This window comes from Pagrus pagrus (genome assembly GCF_965226575.1).
Source record: "Pagrus pagrus genome assembly, chromosome: 1".
Lineage (NCBI taxonomy): Eukaryota > Metazoa > Chordata > Actinopteri > Spariformes > Sparidae > Pagrus > Pagrus pagrus.
In genome coordinates this window covers 23786963-23812725 of record NC_140185.1, presented here as the reverse complement: position 1 = coordinate 23812725, position 25763 = coordinate 23786963, and the positions used below count along the sequence as shown (strand labels likewise).

Below are 25763 nucleotides of genomic sequence, written 5' to 3'. Positions count from 1 at the left end.
CTACTGTGTTCAAAACATGTTTCTAACTGCGTTTCTCTTTCTTTCTTTTTTCTTTCAGGTGATGGTGTCATCCTGATTTGTTCTTCTTGTGACCTGGGAGTCCCTAAATCCCAAACCATATAGCTTTGGAAAACCCTGGAAATACCTGGAATTCTGGGAGTACGTCACCAAAACTTCTTAAGGTGCCCAGGCGCCGGATCAATAGCTTTACATCCTCCTTTATTTTATTTTTTTGTGAATACAAAGACAAAGGCGAAAGTCTGAACGTTAGCAATAGCCGCTGGCCATCCACCATTGCTCCGACGAACCTGCTGCGACCAAGAGGGCGTGACCTTTCTGCCTGCTGACTTCAAACAGACACTTGAAAAGAAAACGCAGTCAGAGAGCCTTCCGTGTGGTGGCAACACAGACCAAAAACCCCATCAGGTAAGGCTGTGAAGTCCTCCATGCTCCTGCTGTCCAAGCCCCAAAGCCCTTTAACTTCTTCAGGGCTTTGAAGCTAACTTGTCCCCAGTCTGTGTCCCCCCACGCAGTTAGCTCGCCTTCAGAGTTTGTGTAAAGGGAAGGCTGACTGATAAATGCCCCGCTTTCATGCTCTGCTCACCTGTTTGTTCCTCTCGGATTAGAGGCTCTGAATATGTTGAGGTTGTTTGGTTGATGGACACTTGCTCTGGGTTCTTTTTTGGCCAATGAACAGCCAGAGCTAGAACGAATGTGCAAGAGGGTCACATGGGTGACCCGGTGGATCACACATTCATGAGCATATTCTCATTAGCTTCTATACATATAGATGTATATACATCATACTGTGTGGACATGCAAACACGTGCTTTATATACACATATACCTGCAGGCCAGCATGTCTAAATGTGCAAAAAAAAAATACACACAGGGAGATGAAATGCATTTTATTTATGGTTTCAAACAATGACAGATCTACAGTATACACTCTACTGTACGATTTCTATAACAGTTATCAGTAATGCTGTCAGAAATGGGATGAGTGAATGTTCGAGGAAGTGGTTCTTTTAGTCTACTGTGGGACAAAAAGTGATTTTCTAGCTGATGAAATGTCACCGCTGTTTGGTTGTGTGTGAGTGTGTGTTTACAGACGGGTGTATGTTACGTTTCGTATGTGCGTGATTAAGGATAGATATAGAGGATGTTTATGAATCTTGTATCAGAAAAGTGCAAAAATGGCGCATTTCGGATGCATACATGCATTTTTTGGGGCTTCATAGCACATGGTTGTAAAATGAATGTTTCCATTCAGAGTGACTTTGAAATTGGTTTCGCTCAGTGTCACTCCTCTAGTTTTATTAGGGTCTGGTTTCCCAGTTGTCTTCCAGAAGACTGACAACACATTTTCAGTCAGTGATTAAGACTTGATCCCAGGTTATCCTGACTATATTAAATCATTCTGCCTGATAAGAAATCTGTATGATTTTATTTTTTCTCAGGCAATGACTTGGAATCAAATATGATATAAGGATATTGAGATTAAGTTTGCGCCTGTGTGGCAAAGCATTTTCCCTCCATCACACAAAAGGTAAAACTGCTAACTTTAGCTCCCCCGCTACAGAATAATGCTGTATTGTGTGCTCTGAAAATAGGCCTAATTAAAAATAAAGAGTTTATACAATCAAGTGAATATACTATGATAAAAAATGACAGTGAAAGCAGCAGGACATCCTGAATGAGATGAGTTATGTCGTTAAGCATCTAAAGAGCTTTGTTTGAAAAGTTCAAAGTCATTTTACAAAATTTGGGTCACTGAAATTTAGTCCCCAGCAGCAAGTCATTGTTTTGAAAACGAGAATAAAAGAAGAGAAAATAAATAAATAAGCAGCCTTTTTTTTTTTCTTCCTCCTGCATCTTTAAAGATTATTTTTAGTATGGGGAAAAATAAAACACTTTACAGCGCAAGAAACAATATTTATTGTCACAGGGCTAATTAAGGACGTGATCTGAAATGTATTTTCCATAAAGTCTGATTTAGGACCCGAAGGGTCAGCAGCCTCACAATAGGACAACGATAATACAGCAGGAGTCAGGAGTGGAGAGGAGAGCAGCTCCCCTCCCTGGCCTGTGTGCTGATGGAGCTGCATTCCTTGCCCAGGGCTCCGGGGCTCCGACACTAGACCTTATTTTTCATGTGGGCTGCACACTGTTCTGCTGCAGTCGGGGTTGCTCCCTTTGTGCCAGCCCTCCCCCTTTTAGAGAAAAAGACATGCATGATTTCATACATGAAAGATATATGTAATTGGACAGCAGGGCCTATGCAATACATTTACAATTCTAAACAGAATACGTTAAAAACCAGTTTCCTCTGTCTCGCCCCCTTTTTCTTCCTGAGGAAATGTATTTGCACTTATTCAAAAACACAAGATCAAAAAAATAGACAAAACACAGGTTATCATTCTTGTTACATGCTTTATATCTCACGCGAATGCTCAAAATGCACAAGCGCTGCCAATATATATCCCGCAATTCCACTTTATCAGCATGTGGCTCAGCTCAGGCAGTTGTGTTGTAGCTTACAGAGAAATACAGTGCACTACAGTGGCAATATGTATTTGCAGCTGCATTGACTACCACCACAATTAATGTCATAATCAAGTTCACTATATTACTCATACCCTTATCTCTACCTGTCATGTACCTCCTTAGAGTCAAGGTGTTTTCTTAAATTCAAAAAAGACAACATAAATCTAAAAAATAGTTCACTGACATGGATCACAGAATCAGTTTTGATATATAAATACAGCCAGAAAGTGTAATGCATCCATGATAATGCAATACCAGATCTGATGTAGACACACAGACGTATTCTGCGTTTGGATAATGCTGATTGTGTGTTTAGTTTACATTCTCAAACAAAAACCACAATCATCAGACACCGCAAACAAAGGCAAATCTAGAATCGCATTACATTTAAATCGAACATTTCATAGTGAGAAAACAATCTGTTGTCTCTCTCTTTCAGACTGAGAAGTTATATTTGTATAACACAATCACATTGCGCTGAGATCTGTTGTGTGTTATTGGCTGGATTTGAGGAAACCTCAATCTATTAGCTCGCTGTGACAAAGACACAGTGGGGTATTTAGAAAGATTCTTTTATGGCAAGATTGGCCTGAAAAAAAAAAAAAAAAGAAAGAAAATTTATGAACACAATTCAAGTTCCAAGAGACCAACTTGATGATTTCGGATTAATTTCGCAAGCTGCCATGAAGCGAATTATTGTGTTTGTGTGTGTGTGTGTGTGATCCAAGGCACACATTTAAACCTCTAAGCTATGAAAGAGAATATCACATCTCTGTCTGTCATTTGACCACGGGGAGGGTATGACCTTTAGGAATTCAAAGACAATTTTTCACGTTGATATCTGTTTGCCCTTATGAGGAGCAAAACAACTTGTTTGCCTGGATTAGATTCAGCCGATACAGTACAAAGTTTTAGAGGTTTCCTAAATAAATTCCTAATTTCTTCCAACGTGATGTCAGTCAACGCCTCCGTGTGTGCTAGCACAGTTAAGAGAGGACCATATCCCCTGCTGCCATGATTCACTCGCTGCACTACCAAGCATCCTGTCCCTCACACACAACACACAACACACGACACACAGACAGCCAGACTGACGATTGAGCTAAACAAAAGGTACAGTATGTGCTGCGCTGTGTGAATTAGGTGAAGGGTAGTACTTCTGCAACAGGAATGAGGTCAGCCGACTGTTACGCACGTGCTGAAATTCATAACACAGTAGCAATGTTGGCAGGAAAGCAGGCCATGTGAGCGGGGCGTGCAGGTAGCAAGGACACAGGTGAGTGTCTTCAACATATGCGAGCTCTCTGGCTGCCAGCGTGATGGCACTCAACCCACGCCGAACAGCTCCACTCGAGAATTAGACGGACGATGTTTCTACCGGAGACATCTTTGACTCCAGTATTGCATACGTAGAGTCATACATAACAAGACGCAGGTGAAGAGAGCGTTGGTAGAAGGACTGGTGCAGGCCTCCTGGTTTAAGATCCCTAGCCCACCCCTCCTGTCTGTCATGCAAAAGTAAACACCTTCACTATTAACTCCCTTAACGAGCTAACACCCTAAAAAGGGAACAGCTCCACTAATCGCTTGGTTTTATTGGCTCCAGGAACACTTGAGGCGATGAGAGGGGGCTCACCTCCACTGGAGTATTTAGAGCACAGGGGGCAAAGCAGTTGATGGACAGGCAACGCTCCATGACCCCTAACCCTCCCAACTCACCACCCACAGCAAATATAGGTGGGATCACCTGCCACAGAGGCAAAGTTTCGGACAGCTGACGGGGGTTAAACATCCATAATTCTGCCTCGGTTGAGCCTGACCGTCGAAAATGACTTCCACGCAACTCCAGGTGGCATTTCAGGGTGTGTGTGTGTGTGTGTACAGCTCTAGATGCTACAGATGAGCTTGTGCTGGGTCTGTTTTCAGCGTCCTGTGATATGAGTTGTTGCTGTTAAAGCTCTGCATTGTATTGTGTTGCATTCACTTCTCTCACTTGTTTGAGTCGCAGCCCACTGGGTGCTGGATGTGTGTGCAGTAACTGGGTCCATATGTCAAACTCTGAAAAAAAAAAAAGCCACTGTGAAGAAGAAGCTGCCATTTCGCTACTCCTGTCATTACTCCTTCATTTGCATCGCTGCTGCCTTCACATTAACGTCATTGATTTGGTATTGAACAACTCATTACGTCTGATTGGTTCTCCAATAATCAGCAATTGGGTGCGTGATTAGGCGCATTTATCGCCCCATAAACTTAACCACTGTGTGCTACGTTATTTAAAACTGTGTGTACGAAAAATGTTGCATTATGGGAGTGTTTTATATGAATTATAAGAGGACTAACTCGGAATGGTCGCTGTCCTGTTTGACCCCGGTCATATATCGTAGATAGATGATGTTGAGGCATCCGGAGGCTATGTGTGTGTGTGTGTGTGTGTGTGTGTGTGTGACGCAGGATTTGGATGTGACCCCTGGCAATAATCCTGGATCTGTATTTGCCTCCTGTGTCGCTTCCACCTGTCAGCTTTCATCTCGTCGTGTTGTTTTGCGGGTGGAGGGGGGCTCCTCTCGACATCAAGGAAAATTACTCTCTTTAAGTTTGTTATATTCAAGCGAGCAGGCGGGGTGGCATTTGAGTAAGGGTTTTTTTTTTTTTTTGTTGGCGTTGAAGGGATCCGTGATTGTGTTTGGGTCGGTTTACCACCAGCTAGTGTTGCTGTTGCCCGGGGTGGTCATATGGCTCTGATTTGGGATCCCTCTGTTTCAGAGAGCCTCTCCAAAGCGCGTTAAACCCCACGAGTCCAGCCTGTCTCTCACCCGGAGTCCGTGACAGCAGCTCTCCGGATTTCTCCATTATTCACTGTATCCCCCCCCCCGACCTGATATATGTATAGTCAGAAGGCCCGCTGCGTGCGTATTCGCTTCTGTTAGAGGTGCATTCTCCTCAAAATTATTTAGAAATTACATATTTAGTTGACATTTTGGCGTGCTGATAAATTGTGATGCTGTGTTTGATCGCCTTGCCTTTATGTTTCGTTTTTTTTTTTTTTTTTTATCACGTTAAATTTCGTGTTCTTGTGTATTTGATTGCCGAGTGCTTTTGCTGTTCGTGAGCTGTGGGTGCACTTTTATATATTGATATCTGACGGCTACCAGCAGGCAAACTGTTAAGGCGTCTTCTCTGGAAACACAAAAAGAAAAATACATACGCAAACAGAAGGAACAGATCATTTTTATTACAGGTGCATGGGTTTTTAATAGATTACACAGCTGATCATCACATCAACAACTTGTTTATTGGAAGAAAAAAACTCTTTGGAAATGAGTTTCTTACAAAAACGTGTCATGAACCTGAAGGTGGTGAGGTGTGACGAGGCTGCACCGAGGCTTGGCAGGCTCACACACAGTTTTGTTCTTTTGTTGTGTGTGTGTGTGTGTGTGAGATTTTTTTTTACATAGGTTTCAGGGAGACACTTGTACCTGTGTGTGTGTGTGTGTGTGTGTGTGTGTGTGTGTGTGTGTGTGTAAATAATAATAATAATAATAACTATAATGATAATGTGTCGAAATTATTCTCGTAACTTTTTTTAACTCGTTTTAAAATATGAGGCGACACATATCAAACACGCACACGCACACACACACACACACACACACACACAGTAAAGAGGGAGAGTGAGAGACAGAAAGAGAGTCACGCTCCTTGATTTTTTTTTTCCTTTTTTGGGGTGTGTGGGGGGGGTGGAGGGGGGTGTCCATGTGTGTGTGTGTGTGTGTGTGTGTGTGTGTGTGTGTGTGTGTGTGTGTGTCTCTGTGTGTGTGTTCTTTTATTCGATTTCCATCGCACTGGACATGATGAAATATTCCGGACAGCGAAGTTAAAGTCTGCAAACATCGGACATTTCGCATGTTTTACGACATTTTCTTTTCCTTTTTCTTTTTGTTAATATTGACAGACATCACAGGAGGATTGATTGTGTGTTCACACGAGTATTTTTTTTTTTTTTTTTCCAAAATGCAAACGTCCAAACTGTTTTTGAATAATGCATGGGGATCATTAATAAGGTAGTACTGGCAGGACGAGTAAATGGATGAGAGTGAGAGAGGAATTGATATGCCTTCTTGTTTCTCATGTAAATGAGGCAGACTGACCAGACGGCCGCTCGACATTTTTTCTTTTTTATCCCTCTATCCCAAACTCTAAAATCACAAGAGCAGCAGCAGAGAACAGGCTGCTTTCACAAACGTGATGTCAGCTTTGCCTCCTGAGCTGCTGGTTTGATCTGATATTAACACGTATAAATCAATTTCACATTTTCTGTCAGAAATATTTGAATCTCATCATAAGATGTAAAAACAAAAAACAAACGAGCAGGTCGATTTTGTCCAGGAGCATTTTAATATTCATATTTTTTTTATCCTCCCAAGATTATTTACTTAGATCAGCAAACAAAAAAAAAGTAAATATCAATCAAAAATAAATTGAAAGATATTGCTATAAACAGGCAGTCACAGAGTCAACAAACTCAAAAGATTCCCATAATACGACATACAGAACATCTGGAACAAAAAACAACAAACAAACAAACAAACAAATAAACAAAACAAAAAAACAACAACTCACAAAACACACATGCGTTTAACATAAGAGCATTTTAAAAACGTTTTAACAAAAGTGTCCAGCAATATGAAGAGTACAGGATTTAGTCATGTGAAGCACTGAGGGCAGATTTCCACTGTGAAGACACATTTAAGCATCTCTAATAAAGTGAAAAGCAGTCGCACGATGAATAAATGATCTGTAATAATACATGCTATAAAACAGGCGAGACTTTAAGTAAAACGGCAGCAAACACAAACACAAACGTTGCACTTCATTTTGATACAAACAAAAGAAGAAGAAAAATCACCACTCTGAGTTTTTATCCACTTCAAGAACATCCTCCGCGTGCCCAACATCACACAGGGATATAACAGCGAAACTACGAGGCTGCAGGCGGATTCAATATTGGAATATTTGCAAATGTTGCTTTAGAAAGATAAGCTAAATAACAAAATGCATACGAGTAAAGGTTTGCAAAATAAATAAATAAAATGTTTACATGTCCACGAGGAACAAACAGGCGTTGTGCTTTGAGCAGTGATGCTCCAGAGTGAAAACACACCGCGTCTAAAGTCTCAGACAAATCACAACGAATTTAACAAGCTGATTTTTAATTAAATATACACATTTCCAGCTGGATAATGCTCGTTTTTCTGGAGATGTACCTGTGTATAAACTGTGCTGATTTCTGCAGGACGCTCCGCTAATTAGGCTCAAGTTCAAGTTTGATCTGAGTTGGGCTTTTTGCTCCTTGTCACTCCCAAACTGTCCAGTTTCAAAAAAAAAAAAAAAAGTGTCAGTCCCGGACAGTCCATGCACTGTCACACACTAACCAGACTGGTGAAGTATTTATCTGAAATGTTTGTGATTTCCGCCGCGGACGGTCTGCATGTCTTTCGACCACGCCACAAGCCGACCGTGTTCATTTACATCATTTACACGCGAGGCGGTCTAACATGTTGGACTGAGAGGCAAAGGTGCGCTTCTGCAAAGACCAGCTGGTCCGCAGGCGCTTGGCTCCTGTGAAAGAGTTGATGCGCTGCTTGATCCCAGTGGTCAGGCTGAACATAAGAGGGCGCTCCCATTGCACCTGGCTGCGCTGCCCTATCCACCCTAGACACATGGAGAGCCGGACAGCAGCCTCTCGTGTGTGCAGCGATGTGCTGGAAAACAGCGCAGGCTGAACGCTTTCATTCAGTGGAGGGTCATAAAAACACAAAGAAGGACTAATATGAAAATAAACAATTATTTTTTTTAAATGAAAATTAAGCTTTTCACCCCCCCTCACAGGTTTATAAAATGACTGTGATGCTGCTGTGTTATTAATTAAAGTCGTGTCACAAAGTTTTTACATCATCGGGCCAATTTATCAAACAAAACAAAACAGCTTCAGTGAGTTCAGAAGCGTTTTCCCTCCATAGGAAACTGTCTACAAGCTGCTCGCTGAGTGGACAGTCCGGCCATCCGCTATGTTTAAGGTGTCTTCACATTGACTTCATCACCAAAGTAAAATACCGATTCAATTTAAATGTGAAAAACCAGCCCAGCGTTTTTGTTGTTGTTTTGTATCCCAGTGCAGTCCACCTGCATTAAGCCCTCTATAGAAATATTTCCACAGCACAATCTCACTCAGACTGTTTCCTAAAGAATGTCTGATGCCCTTTTCATGTCTGTTTACCATAGCCTGCGCACATGACTGACACCCTCCTTGTTAATATCGCGACCTATCAGCATCTTAAATCCCCAAATCCTCCGGAATATAATGGCTGTTATCTCTTTATAAAGTTATATGACTTTTCTCGATGGCGGCTTTTATCTTTAAATACTTTCACCCCTTGCTCATTTCCTCTGTTTCCCTTTGTGCTTTGTCTGGGATTGCGCGTGGGTCGCGTGCGCGCGCGTGCACGGGCGCGCGCGGCGGCGGCTGACACGTAAATGAAAAAACAAACAAACAACAAAGTTACATTTAATTCAATTTAAATACATTCAAATAAATATTTCTGAGGGTTGACGAGTAGGGTCTGCAGAGCCCCCCCCCCCCCCCCATCACGGAGCGGCGGTTCAAGCACGTTGGAACCGATTATGAGGCTTTGCCCTCTGTTTGAATACACGGTTTTGTTGCTTGCAGTTCTGGTGATGGTCAAGGGCTTTCATGTGCCCCCACATCTACGGAGCATTTTGCATTTTTAAGCCACTCTGCCTTTCTTTGTCATATCCACGGGGCTGTCATAGCCACAGGTTGTGTTGAATTTGCAATGCCACTCATCGATGTATGCCTATTGAGGCTGGCACGTGGACAGTTATCCTTCCCACAGAGAGGCGCAATTGAACGCTGGCAACACAAAAGCTTCAGACCCTGTCAGTTCCCCCCTTTTTCTCCCTTTTCACTGATGCACAGGCCCTAAAAGCATCAAGGCCTCCGTCTGGCTGGTGTCCTTTTGATTTAGCCTACACACTCAATATGGCCACTGATGGAGTAATGTCAATCAGGCCTTTGCATAAATTTGTAAACTGAAGTTTGCATTGTTGGGCTTCAGGCGACTGACTGGCTCGGAGCTGCCTCCTACAAGCCTCAAATTACACCAGACTCTTTTATTATCTCGTAGCCCCTTTAACTCCTCTCGCACGCTATTTTCAACCTATTCATTTTTACAATCTCTCCTTTCCCGAGAGAGCAGACACGCACAAATCCTCGAGATTCCTGCACTCTGCCTCTCACACCGCACAAATGCGAGCTGTTCGACGGGGCGATGCGGTTTTCTTGTTTTACTGAGGGGAGGAATGCTACACAGCAGATGCTACATTGCTTAAAAACAGGTATCAGTGGCTGTCTCGGCTTATGGAAGGCAAGTGCTGAGGAAACGCCGCGTTACAGCACACCATATATTTTAGCAGCGGGGAGAGAGGGAGAGGGGAGAGAGGGAGAGGAGGGATGGAGAGGGGGGAGTTGGGTCTTTGGGCATATAGGCTACAATATAAGAAGTTTGATTTTCATAGCCTCTTCTAAGCGATATATGCTATTGGATCTGTTGAAACGCCTCGTCCCATGGGGCTCCCATAACCCTCCTAACCTTTAAGTCAAAGGCCTTTGGAAAATATAAAATACAGCCTGTATATTTCATCAGCACCACAACATCACAGAGGGCTGGTTAGCATATCAGTTGTGCGCAATCTTAGAAAAATAAAAAACATGCATTAGATTTATCTGCCATGCATTTTCTACCCAGCACACGTCTGAACAAATAAATATCTCAGGCCGTTTTATTATCCCAGTTATGGCTTATCTCTCATACACAATTGTACAGTGGCTACTTTAAGGTCTGCAGCATGCGTGGACAGTGTTAGTGCTCGGGTGTATGTGCCATTTAGCTATTAACTGTGTATCGGAATTCAACTGTATAGGCGCACACTATCAACTCCGTGTTGTTTCAATAAACACAGCACGTTATGTGATCAGTGGGAGCTGCTACTTGTATCCAGTGGACCAGGACTCTATATGGTGCTGTTTGCACAGAAAGTGTGCATGCTGAGAGTGGAGGGATTGTCCATTTCCTCAGAGAATCAACAATTAAAATTATCATAACAAAGAGACTCAAAGGTTGATTTTCTTTTTCTCCTTTTTTTTTTTTTTTGCAATACAGTCCTTTCATTCGGAGGACACGCGAGGACAGCAGTTACAGGGGCTTTACGGGGAGATTATGGGGAGAAACAAACGGGAGAAACCTCCACAAATTCCTGGTGGTATTGATCACGAAATTCTTTATCACGAAATGAAAACGAGACACTGTCCACGTGAATGTGCACCAGAGACTGCCCAGCAAATGTAATGCATGCAGGCCGGAGCTGACCAAAACGCTTTGACACAACTCTGCCTCGAAACCTTTGCTCTTATCGTTTATTATTATTCGAGACAACCTGCACGTATTGACAACGTGTTCCCACCAGTTTCGTAACAGATGTCACGATAACCTGTTTCCCCATCATCATCCCTCTGTGCTCCAGCTACACTTGCAACTCTTCCTCTGGTGTGTAAGAAGCATTAAACCTGCTTATATGATCCAAACACTCGCGACACACATGTTGTAAAAATTTAAATAAATTGTCACGTCCATATAGGATTCAATGACGCTCCAACAAGTATTTTTTTTGTGTGTAAAATAAGGAGCTGAAGTTGCTTTGCATGCTGCACTGAAACAAAGCAGCTCTCAGGAGTTTTCATAGAATTTACTGGGAAATATTGAAAGCTGTGTGCTATGAATGCCCTCACACCCTTAAAACAATTAGTCTCTTTTATATTACAACAGTGCTCAATAAAGTATTAACCTGCATTTTAACTTAGACTGATATTCAGAGCTGACAGAAACTGTAAAAAACGACACGTCTTTAACGTCCTCTCCGTCATACTTTCATGCATGCCATATTTTATAAAGCCGAATTTCACTTCTTCTTTTTTTAAAACTAACTTACGGATCTCACTCTTTATTTTGTGTTTTATTTTTCTTCCATGCATACAAACTAATGTGTGAGTTTGGGGGACACATATTGTTCTAAGTTGTTTTTTTATATATATATGAAAGTAATCCTCTAATCATCTCATCGATAAATTCATATTTCCATGCAGTCTCGACATTAAAAAAAAAATATTCTGTGATTTCCTCGGGTGAATCACGTGAAGTTTATCAAAGTTGAGAAAAATAATAACGTGAATGCTTTACGCATCAGGACTATTTCACGTCAGCTTTAGCCTCAGAGCAAGTGGTATTTCTCTTAATACTTCAAATACATATTTACCAATACTAACACGTCGTTAGCTCTGATAATATCCAGGTGATACTGTACTTACGATAAGCTCTGTTCTCTGCAGATTACAGCAGTCCACCGTGGCAGCCTATACGTTGCTCTTACTGTACACTTTTCATACATCGCCTTAATTCTCGTCAAGCATTTCTTTTAGTTGTTTACAAACACGACGGTTGTTTGCATAATTACACACACACTACGCTGTCGAGTCACACATCTCCATGTTCAGCCACTACAGCCGCCGTAAAGTCAGTTATGTATTTCAATAAGTTGCCCAAAAACAGCTCTGTGCAGCTTTGACGCGACTAAAAAACAAAACCAAAAAAAAAAAGAAAATGACAGACGTCGTGTTGGAAGCGACAGAGTAAAATGAGGCATGATCGCTTGTGTGCTTCTGGTGGCCAACGTGTGGGCATATCTTTCATTTTAAAACGCATAAAAAGCGGGACAAAAACGTGTTAAAAAGTGGGAAAGAGCGGAGGAAAAGGCTCGTGCCTGTAGCGTCGGGCTCTGCCTGCTGCGGCTGCCTGCCCCGGCATTAACTTTCACTGTCTTCCGTCTAATCAAACTCTTACTTTCCGCTGTTCTTAATTCCATATTTTCAATTCCTGATCATTACTTTCCTCTTTTTTCTACTTGTATCTATCCATCCATCCCTCCCCCCTCCTCTTCCTCCCTCCCTCCCTCCCTCTCTCTCCCGAGCTCTCTCCTTTGCTGAATCTTATTGATCCAGAAGGCGGCTAATTAGCCCTTCCCTTCGTGCCTGTGTAATGAAGCACATGCGCACTGAATTAATCACAGCCATTTTTTGCAGGAAACTAATTAGCAGGAATAAAGATCCAAAGAGTTTTTTCTTTTCAATCATCAGATCTCACTTTCACCTCTTCCTCGCTCCCTCTAACACAAGACTCATCGCCTGCTTTGCATCCAAATTATTTTTATATTGCCTTTAACAACTAATAGTACCTACTTCGTTTTTTTACACTCCGCAACAACAATGATCTTTCTTTTGCCACCCTAAGCGCAAACTGACCAAAAGGGGACTGCCTTGATGGGATCTTTAGCTAAATCATCTCAATACTGGATTAAAAAGCGAGGATCACAAAGCGGCAGCGAGAAATTGTAAGTTTCAACTTTGCGTTTGTCTCTTTTTCCTCTCTGTGTGTCCACGATCCTATTCTTTTCGCTGTAGACTTATCTGAATCTCTTTTCCTATCTGTTCGTAGTTTACGTGTTAGCGGAGCCGGCTATTCTCACATTGCGAGAAAAGGCTGGCGATCACAAGTTCATTTCATGCAAGTAGTTTGCTTTTATTCTCGATTTTTCATTTGTATCGTTACCTGTGTTTACATCAGCGATCGTCCTCTCCTCCTCATGAATGGAAGATAAGAAATGGGCAAGACAGCGATCCTCTCCAAGCAGTTGACCGTAGAAAAACACGGTTTTAGAACAAATGTGTGCATTTCGGTGGGATCGGGCAAAGGTATAGAGGGCTTATGGGTGTCGAGAAACGTGTTTTGAGGCACAGATGCAGTAAAGAAAGAGGGGGGCTGTGTGGAGCGGACGGAGGGCAGCGGCAGCTCCACACGAGCGCAGCCCAGAAAAGGAGCTCCAAGTCCAGCCTGTGGGTCCGTGTGCGTCCGGCGACTGGGAAACATCTCTCGCTTTTTCTAATTTTGACAGATTTGACACTTGCCACCACATCCAGGGGGGGTTTTCGGCACCGTCGTATGCTTTACAAAATCCTCTTCTGGATAAACACATTTTTTGTTCTTCTCCGACACGTCTCTCTTTTGAAAAATGTGCAATCCCTCCGCCCTGTCTTAGTTTCCTCCACAGCTAGCCTAACACTTTTCCTCTTTCCCCCCTACTTTGTCCATCTTCCCGGTTTTTTTTTTATTTTTCATGGCTCTTTGCCTCTTTTGAAGCGTTGTTTTTGAGTCGATTCTCGCTTCGTTCCCCGACGAAGTCACATGCAAATCGATCGACATGTGTGTGTACGTGTGCGTGCGCGCGCGAGCGAGCGAGCGAAGGGGGTTCGTGTTTGCGAGCGTGTGTGTGTTGTGTGTGTGTGTGTTATGTGAATGTGGTGTGTTGAGGAAAAAAACGAAGCCCCGGGTCTCCTTCATGACATGAGCGGATCAGCAGGACCTTGTACGCGGACAGCCTGAGAGTCTGCGCGGCGTCTCGCAGAGCAGACATGTGGTTCAGGGGAGACATGGGCAGGCTGGAGCTGCTGCCTCCAACTACTTGGCTACCGTATCTGACTTTCAAGAGAACATTTTTTTTTTTTCTTTTCTCCTTTCTTTCCCCGAGAAACGCTGACCGGAATGAAAACAAAACATTGCCCTATTAGTCTGACCTTAAGCAGACATAATCATTGCAAAGTTACTGCCGGAAACTCAAAAGTACGGTCCAGGCTAAACCTATAGGTCACCGCATGCATTTAGTAGCCGCTTAGCCAGTTAACATTTGTTGGATTTCTTAAAAGTTAACACTGCGAGATATCCTTCCACACGCCCGACACAGAATAAAGCTGCACTCTCGGAGGAAAACACAAACGCTTCTCGCAAAAGAGACAGCCTTTTTCAAACGGAATGGGCCTTTTCCAAAAACAAAAACCAAAAAAAACACCACACAGGTGAATTATTACTGCATGTCACTACATTGTGAGCAATGTCGCCGGAAAAAAATATTTAAAAAATGGACCTGATCAGGGGTGGGGGGGGAAAAAATGTTATCTTGACGTGTAGGTGTAATTGGAAGCCGAGAATCTCCATAAATATGATGAAAAATAGCGACTACTTTTCGGAAAGGGGTGCATCTGTGTGTAGGGAGGAAAAAGCTGCGAGAATTATAAAGCAGTCTGGGCTATTTTTCGCGACATAGACGCGAGAAAAAGAAAGAGAGAGGGGGGAAAAAAGAGGTTTTGCGAGCGAGCAGAGGCAAGGATAGGATATGTGTACCGTTGGGGGGGGGGAGACAGAAAGGGGGGTGAGAAGCTGTGTGTGTGTGTAGTGTGTGTGTGTGTGTGTGGGTGGAGGGGTAGGTCAGACAGCAAGAAACAGGGGGAACAGGGGTCATGGAGTGAGTGCAGAGATAAAAAAGAAGGAGAGGAAACCCCCCGCGCAAACAGCCGAGGGGATAGTGATGGGGAGAGAGTGGGTCTGGCTGGGAGAGAAAGAGGGTGATGGTGGTTGTTGGCATGTTTTGGGAGCAACACAAAGCACTTGTGGTTGTCAGCATCTGCAGGATTAAGACTTTGGCTTTAGTTTAGGGTGGGAGAAACAAAAATAGACTGGTTACAGGTTTAATAAAACAAACCATGAGGCTGTCAGGCAGTGAGAGAAAGGCAACAACAACAAAAAAAAAAAAAAGGAGAGAAAAAAAGGGGGGATGAGGGGGAAGGAGTGCTGAGGGGGTCGGGTGGAGGGGTCAGATAGCCATGGGCCACAGAGGAGGAATCAGGGGAAGAGGTCAGATAAACAGATCCCTACCTTTCAGACTGGAGAGGGGCAGACGGGAAGAGCTTAGCACTGGGAGATAGAGAGGGAGCTGACATTCTTGCTGATTATTTAAAATCAGTCATAATATTCATATTTAGTTTCTTCCTCTGTTTTTTTTGTATTGTTATATACTTCTCTTCCCTTGTATTTTGTGTGTGTCTGCAACAGTAAATTGTGTGCGATTAGATTCCATTGATTAGAAACTCAAAGGTGTTATAAGGCAGGTAGGCTGCTGTGCCAAAACTCGAGTGATCTCCCATCCTCCCCTGTCTGACAGTCAGTAACACTCCTCTCTTCTTCCTCCTCCTCCTCCTCCTCCTCCTCTTTCCCTCTCCGTCTTCTGTTACAAAACAAAGACAGCAGAAATGTTTACTGTCATCTCACCTGTCTGATTTTCCTGTCTTGTCTCATTGTCATATTTATGTTTAATTATAACCGTTCCTGCTGAAGGTATGGGCATGGCATTGGCTTCATTTCGAACGTATTCCATTTCAAATATGTGTTTGTCAGATGTTGTGTTTGCTGTAACTATATTATCTCGTGCTCATCCCCGAGTGTGATATTGGAAGTATTGCGTTCATGAGACCTGTGGGCTGTTAAAGTGCCACCAGAGTGATGGTTTCAACACAGACAGCATTTTTTGAAAAATAATTGAAAATAAGACAATTTCTTTTTGAACTCGTTGCTTGTGGTCAGAGTTATTTCTCTCTTTTCTTGTTCATACGTCGAACGACACCAAATTTTATTTTTAAATTTTTTTACAAGCAGCATTTAATGTTTATATGAATAAAAACATTTAGGCACAGTAAGGTTATTTACAATAACTGAAGAAAAACCGGAAAGCAGTATATCACGCTGCTCAGAATAATACAAATACACTCGTGCAAACATTTCCCTCATCTGATTATTGTAATTAATTTAATCAGAATTTGTTTTAATTTATTTGCAATTGCTTTTTATATCTCTGTGACACCAGGCAGCTGCTTAAAACCATTACAGTCATGTTAATGAAAATAGACAAAATTGTAATCATGTTATTTTAATGTGTCAGTCGTATAACTAAATTCTTTGATAGGATCAAAATGATAGCAAAATACAGTTGTGTTTATTTGTGACGCTGGTGTTGTGCATTTAGTGTTTCGAACGTGATTCTAGTTGTGTGATTAATCATCTAAGTGCAGATGGTAGAACTGCTACCTGTGTGTTGCTGCTGCTGTGATTGTTGTGCACATTATGTGGAAAATATTTGGTGTTATAACGCTGTGATGTGATGACAGTTTCTACTGTGGAGATGTGCCACTGCTACTGATCCTGCACAGCAACAAAACGGTCGTCCGCTGTTTGCACTTGGCCCCCCCTCTATTACCATATTCGATGACAGGTATATTCAGACGTCATTTGACTGTATGGACAGGAATAGCACTTCCAGTTGGGGAAATGAGATAAAGGGAGTAGCAGTCGTCATGGATAGGCTCGTTTCATGGTTTGGGGGGTAACACAGAGGAATGGGAGACAGCGCCTCTGGCTGTCATAACCCCTTCTCCTCCTCTCACTGTGCCTCTCTCTCTCTCTCTCTCTCCCTCTTTCTCTCTCCATCTCATTCTCAGTGTGTCTCTGCATATCTCCCTTCTTTACTCCCACCTTTCTGTGCTCGGGCATCGGCACAGTGGGGAAGCTCACTGCCATGTCCTCGGTCGGAGAGAGCCCCCTTTGGGTTATCAGTAGGCTAAGGCCATACACGGGAGATTTAACACACTGTAATCTATGCACAGAGACCACAAAAATCTACCTAATTTTGCTCTGATAAGCAAAATATAGAAAGATTTTGTGTGGATGGAAATAATAAAAAATATATTTTTTATTATTTCTTTTGTATTTAAATAAAGTCAAATCAAATCAGTCAGTTTAAATTAATTCCTGTTTATCGTATACGTTTTGCTCTGTGAGAGGACAAGCATTATAAATGTGAATAGGTCTGCCTTTGTGTGGATGCGTCCTCACTGAAATCAGAGAAGAATGTGTAGTGTCTGTCAGAGCCATTAGCTGTATGGACACGTGTAGATGAGGGCAGTCGACACAGATGATGGCTCTGGATCTGACGTGTGGTTTTGAATATGCAAGGTCGCGCAGCGAGGACCAGTTCTTCCAGTTGTCCTGCAGCCGAGGCCAGTGCAATCGTCACGCTATTATAGAGGAGCAGGCGGGGGGGCGGGATCTCGGCTCAGCACAGGGGCTGAGCGAGAAAGTAGGAAGGGAGAGTGGAAGAGATGGCTGTCATGCTCAGGTGTGTGTGTGGATGCTTGTGGTGTGCATGAATGCTGTACCTGATCCGTAATCCCAGCAGCCCTGAGTGTCCAAAAGGATTCCTCTTTATCCACAGAAAGCACCTCTTTTCTCTAAAATTCCCCTCCCTGTCTTCTTCTGAGCTTTTCTTCTTCTTCAATGTCGCCCTTTTATCTTGTTGAAGCGAAGTTGGCGGGGATTTTTGTGGTTTGCTCTTTCACAATATGTTATCGTGTTAACAATCTTGGTTAAATCATTGTGGTAGACTAGATTTATGACAGAGAAGATGCGCATGTGTCTCTGCATGTGTGTGTGTGCGCGCAGCCGTATGCAGTTTTGTGAGCATGCTGGCATTATGGAAATCTAATTTCTTTTGCTTGTGCCACATCGAGGCCTTGTCATGATACACTTTTGTTTTAATAGTCGTTGTTTTTATTAATTTTGAACGGTTTCAGAAAATCTTAGCCACCATTCAAATTCAGACGAATCACAGCAGCCCTGTGTTGTGATAACGCGACATTGCTCTGGTTATCGAGCAGTCATACAGAGAATAGAGATACGAGGACAGAAAAAAATTATTTTCCATTCAGTAATATGTTTTAAAGCAAAGCATGGGTTCTATTTTGACTTTCTCTCCCTCAGTGAGGGGAATTCACAAGCTGTCATAGAATGGAGCACAGTAATATGTGAAACAAATTTGTTTTCCATTTCTAACAATAAGTGAATGCTGTTGCAGTCGTGGAAGGGGGGTTCAGAATGTGTGTGTGGATCTGCGTCCTTGACTAGAATTTCAATATTGCTTCTGTAATAAATGTACAATATCAGTTTTGTAGCAAACAAGGCTGTTTGTTAGAGAGCAGCGTTGTAACAGTGATAAAGACTGTTGTATTTCTCCGTTGCTGTATCGACTGTGAGTCGAGGACCTGTGTGATGCATGTCTGTCCAGGGCTGGCAGTATCGTTAAAGCTGAGTGTGTGTGTGAGTGTGAGTGTGAGAGAAGCACAGCTGCTACGACTGACTGTGTATATATCCTATTCGGGGCTGCAGCAGCAGCTAGCTCTAGTGTTCAGGGATGGGAGGAACAGCGGTTTCGTGTGTGTATAGGCTACATATGCCTACACGCGGGCGAGGCAGGGATGACAGGGACCACTCCAAGGGCTGCAAAAATTGAACTGAGCTGCACCCCAGCTCCCCCCGCATAAGCCCACCCCTCTCTTGGACCCTGGAGGCCAGCATTCCACCCTCCGCACTGGCGCTTATCATCACAAAGGACAGAATGCATAAAACATGGAGGACGCTTAGACAGAGGCGGCCCAGGTCGCCTTTCTCTCCCCACACTGAGCCCTGGAACAATACATGGGCCCCTCTGGCCTGTGACTCTGACGACACACACGCCGTCTTTTTATCCTCCCCTATTTCTTTGTCATCCTCTTCCTCTTCCTCTATGTTACTGTGCTCCGTGGAGTGATAACTGCCCTCGCATTGTTTATCTGTGTCTGTGAAATCTGCATTGTGTAACTGAAATGTAAGTGCGTGTGGGTGTGTGTGTGTATGCATGTGTGTGTAAGAGTGACAGGTTTAAAATATTGACAGTGCATCAGTTGAATAGCTCCTGCCTTCATAGTCCTGATTATTTATTGTATTAAATATTTTTTTACATAAAATGTAATATTATTCAAATGTGAAAAACATTGTGTGTTCACTAATTGACACAGTGGTGAAATGTAAACAATAAGAGACCTTTTTACTCATATAAAGAAATTACATTTTTTATAAAAGAGTATTAAGATAATATGTTTCGGTACAGTCAGGTGATCTGTGTTTCAGACCGTCAGCATGCAATTTTTCCTTGTCACTAATTTTCAGCCAGGTCCCCCGATGATGCAACAACACGGCTTGTGTTAGTACCGAACACATTGTGTGCGTTTGTGTAATCAAGCTATCAGCTTCTCAGCTTTTCTGTCGGTCAGTGGGCTGGGGCTGGTTTTACAGGCCAGATAAAGAGTTCTGTGAAAGTGATATCAACATTAACCCACTATAGACTCCATAACACCTTTCCTCCATGCCACTCAGTCTCCCCTGCTCAAAACATGTTTAGTATTAGCAATGGAGCAGACAGACTGACAGGTAGAAAGTGTTTCACAGTTAATTTAATTTTTTGCTTTATACAATCACGTGGGTTTTTAAATCTTGGTAAAAGCGGAGTTGTTGTTTCATATTTAGGTCATACTGATTTTAATTTCCTTTCCGTATGTGCACTGCATCCACAGCACTCTGTGACGGTGACAAACAATAGTCATGTGTGGCTGGGAGAGTCTGTTTCTGTCTGTATGTGTGTCTGATAGTTGGGCTGCAGGAATGCACTGCTAGGATGTGCTGGACCCCAGCAGGTCTATGGCACTTCCTCTCTGTGTACCTCACAGCTTATCCTCCTCAGGATTATAGAGAGAAGAAAAGAAAGGAGCGGTGGCAGGAGCACCCTTTCCCTCTCACACCCTCTTTCCCCATTTTTACAATTCACACACACACACACACACACAGAAAAAAAAATCTCAACAAAAAGTGTAATTCACTTGCAAATGTGTAGTAGCCTGTCCGTGTTCCCAGTGGAGGAGAGAGTGAGAGAAGGAGAGGGAGGGGCAGGGATGGAAAGACATAGAGAGCAGGCTGCAGTGTATTTCAGTGCGCGACAGGGCTAAGGTGAAGCTATCGACTGCTTCTTTCTGATCAGGAAAAGCAGCCGACTTCATCTGCCCATTGATAGATTCTTATGTGGTTTGTCTGCATGTATCGTTTTTACCGTGTGTGCGTTGTTGTCATACAGTAAGTTGCGACTGGCTATTCGTTATCCCCCCTCGCTGCTCCTGAGGTGGCCTTGTGTTGTTCGCTCAGTGCCCCAGGCGACTGATCTGCCAGTACTGAAGGGGTTAAGAAGCAGGGATAGCCCTCTTTTGTCTCTGCGGCCCTCTTTGCCATTGTTGTGGTGGAATTGAGCTCGGTGCACCTCACTTGACCACAGCAAAGCAATAAAATGGCCTCTAAGTGCTGTAGCCTCCGTAGTCCTCTGATGTCAGCTCTCTTCCAGCTTCTGCCGCTGTATTTTCCTTTTTTCTCCTGACACATGGGCACGTCTCTGTGTGCAGTGTGCTATGTGTGCACACATACTGTGCGTGGTTGTTTTCTTACGATCACTTTCTTTACCCTAGCATCACTAGCCTTTTTATTATTTACTATGTGAGATGTGAGCTAACATCTTATTCTCTTTTTGGTGGAAAATACATGCAAATCACATACTAAACTCCTAAGGAGTGTTTTAGTTTATTTACAGATGATCAGATTATAATAATATTAGAATGGTTCGAGGTGCACTATGTAGTTTTGTGGATGAAATTTAAATCAGAAGAGAAACGTCTTCATTGACTGATTTTTATTTTTTTATGCCTAAACAAACAAAAAATAAATAAACCCTCTTCGTTTTCATGACTGAATTAACAGAATAAACAAACTGACCTTAAAGGACAACACAATTTCATATTGTTTTACTTTGTTTATCTGTGGCAGACCCTGCCACCTTTCTAGCTTCAAACAGTGTTCTCTGGACCTCATTTTACTCTGAGAACAGCTTGTTTATTCAGTTATGGAAAAAATAAATATTTCTGAGTTTGTATTATTGCCTCATTAGTATTGTAAATATTACAATTCTGAGTTTGAATTTCTTTGCCAAAACTAAATAGTGCCCCTTTAAGGGCCTATTAGCACCTACAGTGTTAAAAGTGGCTGAGAAAGCACATAAAAAAACCCACACATTTTATATTTTCATTGATCTATGAGAGGGATTCAAGTATTTATTAGAGCTTTACATTCAACCGAATGGTAATCATATTCTGGTTTTTTTATATGTCTATATATATACTTATAGAGTGTGTCTTCGCACCTCTGTGGATACCACTAAATATCTAGGACGATCTGACCACTATCACCACCTGATAGACAAATGTGCCGCTGTAATAGCTGCTGAATGAACGATACAGCGATAGATACCTCAGCTATTTTGCTTTACACTGTCATATTATTTTTCACTTTTTTCAGTTGTATTACTAGTATAATAGTACAAGTACTGTGCATGATAATTTTATTTTTCTAGTTTGAGAATGCATTATTATAATGCATAGTGCCGGGTGGTATTGTGTTTGATTGCACAGATGATTGTTTATAGCACAGTCCCACCTCTGCAGACATTGTAATTAAAAAGAAGATATACTGCATGTGCGTCTGTCGCCATCCCATTTCATCTCGTCAAATAAGCATCTAGCTGTGGCGGTGAGCATGTCAGTGGATTTATGAAAGATTTCTGATTGGCTGGAATTATAATTGGCACTGTCCCGAGTGTAAACCATTTATGCCAGGTGTCATACAGAGACTGCATTAAATGTTCCACCAAACTGCAATTAAACCAACATTTCCTCAAAGCCACAATATTACACCTCTGTGTTATTCTGAAGGGTGTCTCTGTCTTGTGTGCCTTTGCCTCACCCCTCTCCGCTCCCCCTGCTCCCCCTCCAACTGAAGACACGTGTGGTTTCCTCTTTGGGTCTCACTGTACCTAAAACAAATGCTCTTTCTCATTTTCCCTGTGTTAAATGAACAAACATAAGGACCCCGGTGCCTCATAATAAATTGATTAGAGAGAAGCAGACTCCCACACAGCAACACCGAAATCTAGTGATATACAGTGTGTGTATGTGTGTTTAGCCTGAGGAGGAGGAGACGTACTCTTTTCTACCTAACACACACACACACAATGACTAGAAATGTATATTTATCCAGTTTAACAACAGTCGTGCTCCCACCTCTCTGGCAGGCTCTACTCTAACCGCTGTTTTGCGTCCAGTGGCTGATGTCTCGTGACAGAGACAGCGCTATGGCGTTTACATATTTGACGCCGAGTGTTTGGCTTTCATTATGACGTTCAGTGCCACAGAGCAGAGATTTGGTATAGGCTGGAGGGGGTGGGGCAGGTCCCATGGGGATGACACAGGGCTAGACGGCCGTGACAGACTGGTGACCTCGGCTTTGTGACGTCATTTGCCTCGTCTGGTCACCATGGCATTCATTTTCCCTACTGTTTAATGAATGAAGATAGGGGCCCTGGCTAGCTATTGGTGAAATCAGAGGCCCCAGTACAAACAGAGGAAAGCATTATGAGTTGAAAACATCGCTTCTGATCATCTGCTGTGCTTCTGCAAGTCTGTCCCACTTCAGTCTAGCTTTAATCAAAGGTGACATTTTCTTCTCCTTCTCTTGCAGCGCAGAGCATTTGACTTTTTCTGTTTTTACTCAGGTGGTAACAAATAGCAAGCGAGCATTGTTGTGTGAAGCAGTAAAACAAAACACACCCTGACCACATATAGGAAGTCAGCCTGAGGTAAGAGCTAGGCTCAAAACGGATACTGACTGTTACAACAGTTTTTTTCTCCTCCTGACATGCCAAGTGCCAATTCTTTGACAACAAATGCTCTGCTTTTCCTCTCTTCTGCTACTCTTTCACCCTCCCTCGAAGCGCTTTTACTCCCGCCATTCTGAAGCATGTACATTTGAAGGGAATAAAATAAATTGCCTCATAGATTAGGTTTAATTTGGGCAGCATCTGCGCTGTAGATACGGTGTTGTCCCTGCAACTCAGACAAGGTGCGTATCTGTATCAGGAGGAGGATGGCTGTAAAATAGGCTCCCCTTATTGCCTGCTTTTTGTTGGAGCCAGGTGTTTCCTCATGTTGGATCATGCCCTGATGGGGAACAAGAGGCCACATGGCAGGTGAGAACCAAGTTATTAATGCTAGCGGAGAGCTTTTTGTTCAGTGGTCTTCCTGTGCCATGAGCAAAGCACAGAAAACTCTTGCAAGCAGAGTAGACTGGTAAAACTGCACTCTAGGCTGAGGATTAGCACAGGAAGTAGCCTGTGTATGGTGCAGGAGCTCTGTGGATGTACTCTTTCCCTCCTAGCAGCACCAGGAGCGGGACAAGTGTGTCGATGACACAGCCTTTGTTTACACTGGAGAGAATATGGGTTTTGAGGAAGGAGAGAGAAGAGCGAGGCGATGGTCAGGACAGGGGGAGGGGGGGAATGAGGGCACAGACACCAGTCTCATCACTTCCTTCCTTTCTATAGTTTTTTTTTTTTTTTTTTTTTTTCTTTCATGAATCGCCATTGTCAAAACAACAGTAGACAGAAGGGGAAGTGTAGAACTGAGGCACAGGCTCCATTAAAAACATCTTGCAAAGCTTAATTTTGAAACTGTAGAAAATGAAACTTGCAGCATGCTAGCTATTGAATGATGTTGAACCCGTGTAAATGTTGTCTGCCTCTATCTCTAATCTACCAGCTTGTTCTTCCCTGCTACAACCACAACAGTTCTCTTTTTTCTGCCCGACAGTGTACATTAAACAACCCTGTATGTTTTGACCCTGATCAAGACAGAACTCTCGTTTCTCACACTCTGTGGACCCCTCACTTCCTCGGGATAGCTTTGTGCAGATGTGATCGTATATATCTCCGTGAGCTCTTTCCTGTCTTCCACATAGCATTTCTATATAACTCAAACAGCAGACTGACACCTGCACCCTCTGTATTGTTGAGTGCAGTCCTGTGGTCAGGGGCAAAATGTACTTCCACATGACAGATGGCTGTGCGGGCCTTCAACAGGAAGCCTGGCTACACTGTTTCACAATCTCTCCAGAAACAAGAACCGAGTACCCTCACTATGATGTGCTGCTGTCCGCATTTTGTGTAATGGATGCCAGCTTGCCTGTAGTGGGTACAAGCACAAGGCGAAGGGAGGGGTGGGGTAGGGGGGGGGTACCCCGGCATAAGTGGACCCCTGAGACCTCCTGGAGGGGTAGAGGTGTGGCGAACGTCTGTTTTGGGCATGGCTTGTGTCAGCGTGTTTAGCGTTTGCCTCCGAGGGCATTTATATGCAAATGCTAAACAACCTATTGGGGTGGCTAATTACAGCAGGGCCTTTGTGTGTGCCAGGCAGTGAGAAGCAGGGAGTTTTCTAGCACGCCAGGCCTGGACTTCCCCTGCTTGTTTACTCATTGTCTTTCCTTATTACCCCCTCATTGACACTCCCCTTTTGTGTGGCTCTGCCGTTTGCCTGCATGCTGGCTCCTCCCCTTGTGGTGCTGGAGTTAATGTAGTAGATTAAAGAGGCAGCACTCTGGCCCTGTTTACTTCCTCTTTCATCTGGTGGCCCAGCTCTGTTTTAGCTCTGTTGCCATCCCTCCTGTAGCTTTTGTGTAGCCCCCACCCATTCAGGAAGGATTCAGCCTCATAGTACTCCCTCTCTCTCCCACCCTCTCTCTCTCCTACAACTAATGCTCAGCTAATTACTTTGGGTGATAAAAATGCATTTAGGTCAGGTTCTAATGCAATGCAAATTTATGAGCAGGCAGAAGCAAATATTAACTTGTAGAGTCACTGATAGTCATTGGCTGGGGACAAAGGTACACCTCGCTTAACTGTCAAATATGATGGTTTTAATGTGGTTAGGGCTATTTTTTTTTTTAGTTCTTTGTTGTCAGGGATCCAAGCACAACGACAGCAGGAGGATGCAATTGACGTTTTTCAACTGTATAGGATCCTAGTAACTGTAGTGCAGTGAAGCCCGCATGCTTAGGTAGCCCTGTTTTTATTATCATAGAACTAGAGTCTAAAATACGAATCGAACCGTTTCTTTCCCTCTCCCCGTTGTTGCTTGGTGTGTAGCGTGTTCAGAGAAGAGTATTGCAAGTGAGAAAACTCTAATAAATTAGTAAACATGTTTTATGTGGTGCTTATGACCGCATGGCATCATCTGGTTGTGTGATCAAGTGGTTTCTGCAGCGACAGGCTGAATTTCTCCTGTTTAAACGTCCAGATTGAAAGCATGCGCACCTTGATTAGTTTTAGTGTTTATACTGTTTTTTGCCTCTTGGTTTAATTCTGCTTTTATTCCATCAAAAATTAAGTGCAGCTTTACCCGGTGTTAT

At 43.1% G+C, this 25763-nt stretch overlaps 1 protein-coding gene and 1 long non-coding RNA gene across 10 annotated transcripts in view; one reads left to right on the top strand and one right to left on the bottom strand.

Annotated features, from left to right (window-relative positions):
* zfhx3b (zinc finger homeobox 3b) overlaps window positions 1–25763 on the top strand; it is a 344728-nt gene that overhangs the window by 190553 nt on the left and 128412 nt on the right. For 8 of the 9 annotated variants that reach the window (XM_084357811.1, XM_084357810.1, XM_084357812.1 and 5 more), the window contains one exon: window positions 59–426. The gene's annotated coding sequence lies outside the window, so the exon portion shown is untranslated. Of the gene's footprint in view, window positions 1–58; window positions 427–12740; window positions 13069–25763 lie in introns of those variants that run through there. The other variant, XM_084357814.1, reaches the window with a different exon arrangement.
* LOC311260271 lies at window positions 895–13973 on the bottom strand. The gene is made up of 2 exons (XR_014622982.1): window positions 13287–13973; window positions 895–2213 (listed from the first exon to the last, which is right to left on the bottom strand). It is a non-coding gene; the product is annotated as an uncharacterized lncRNA (long non-coding RNA).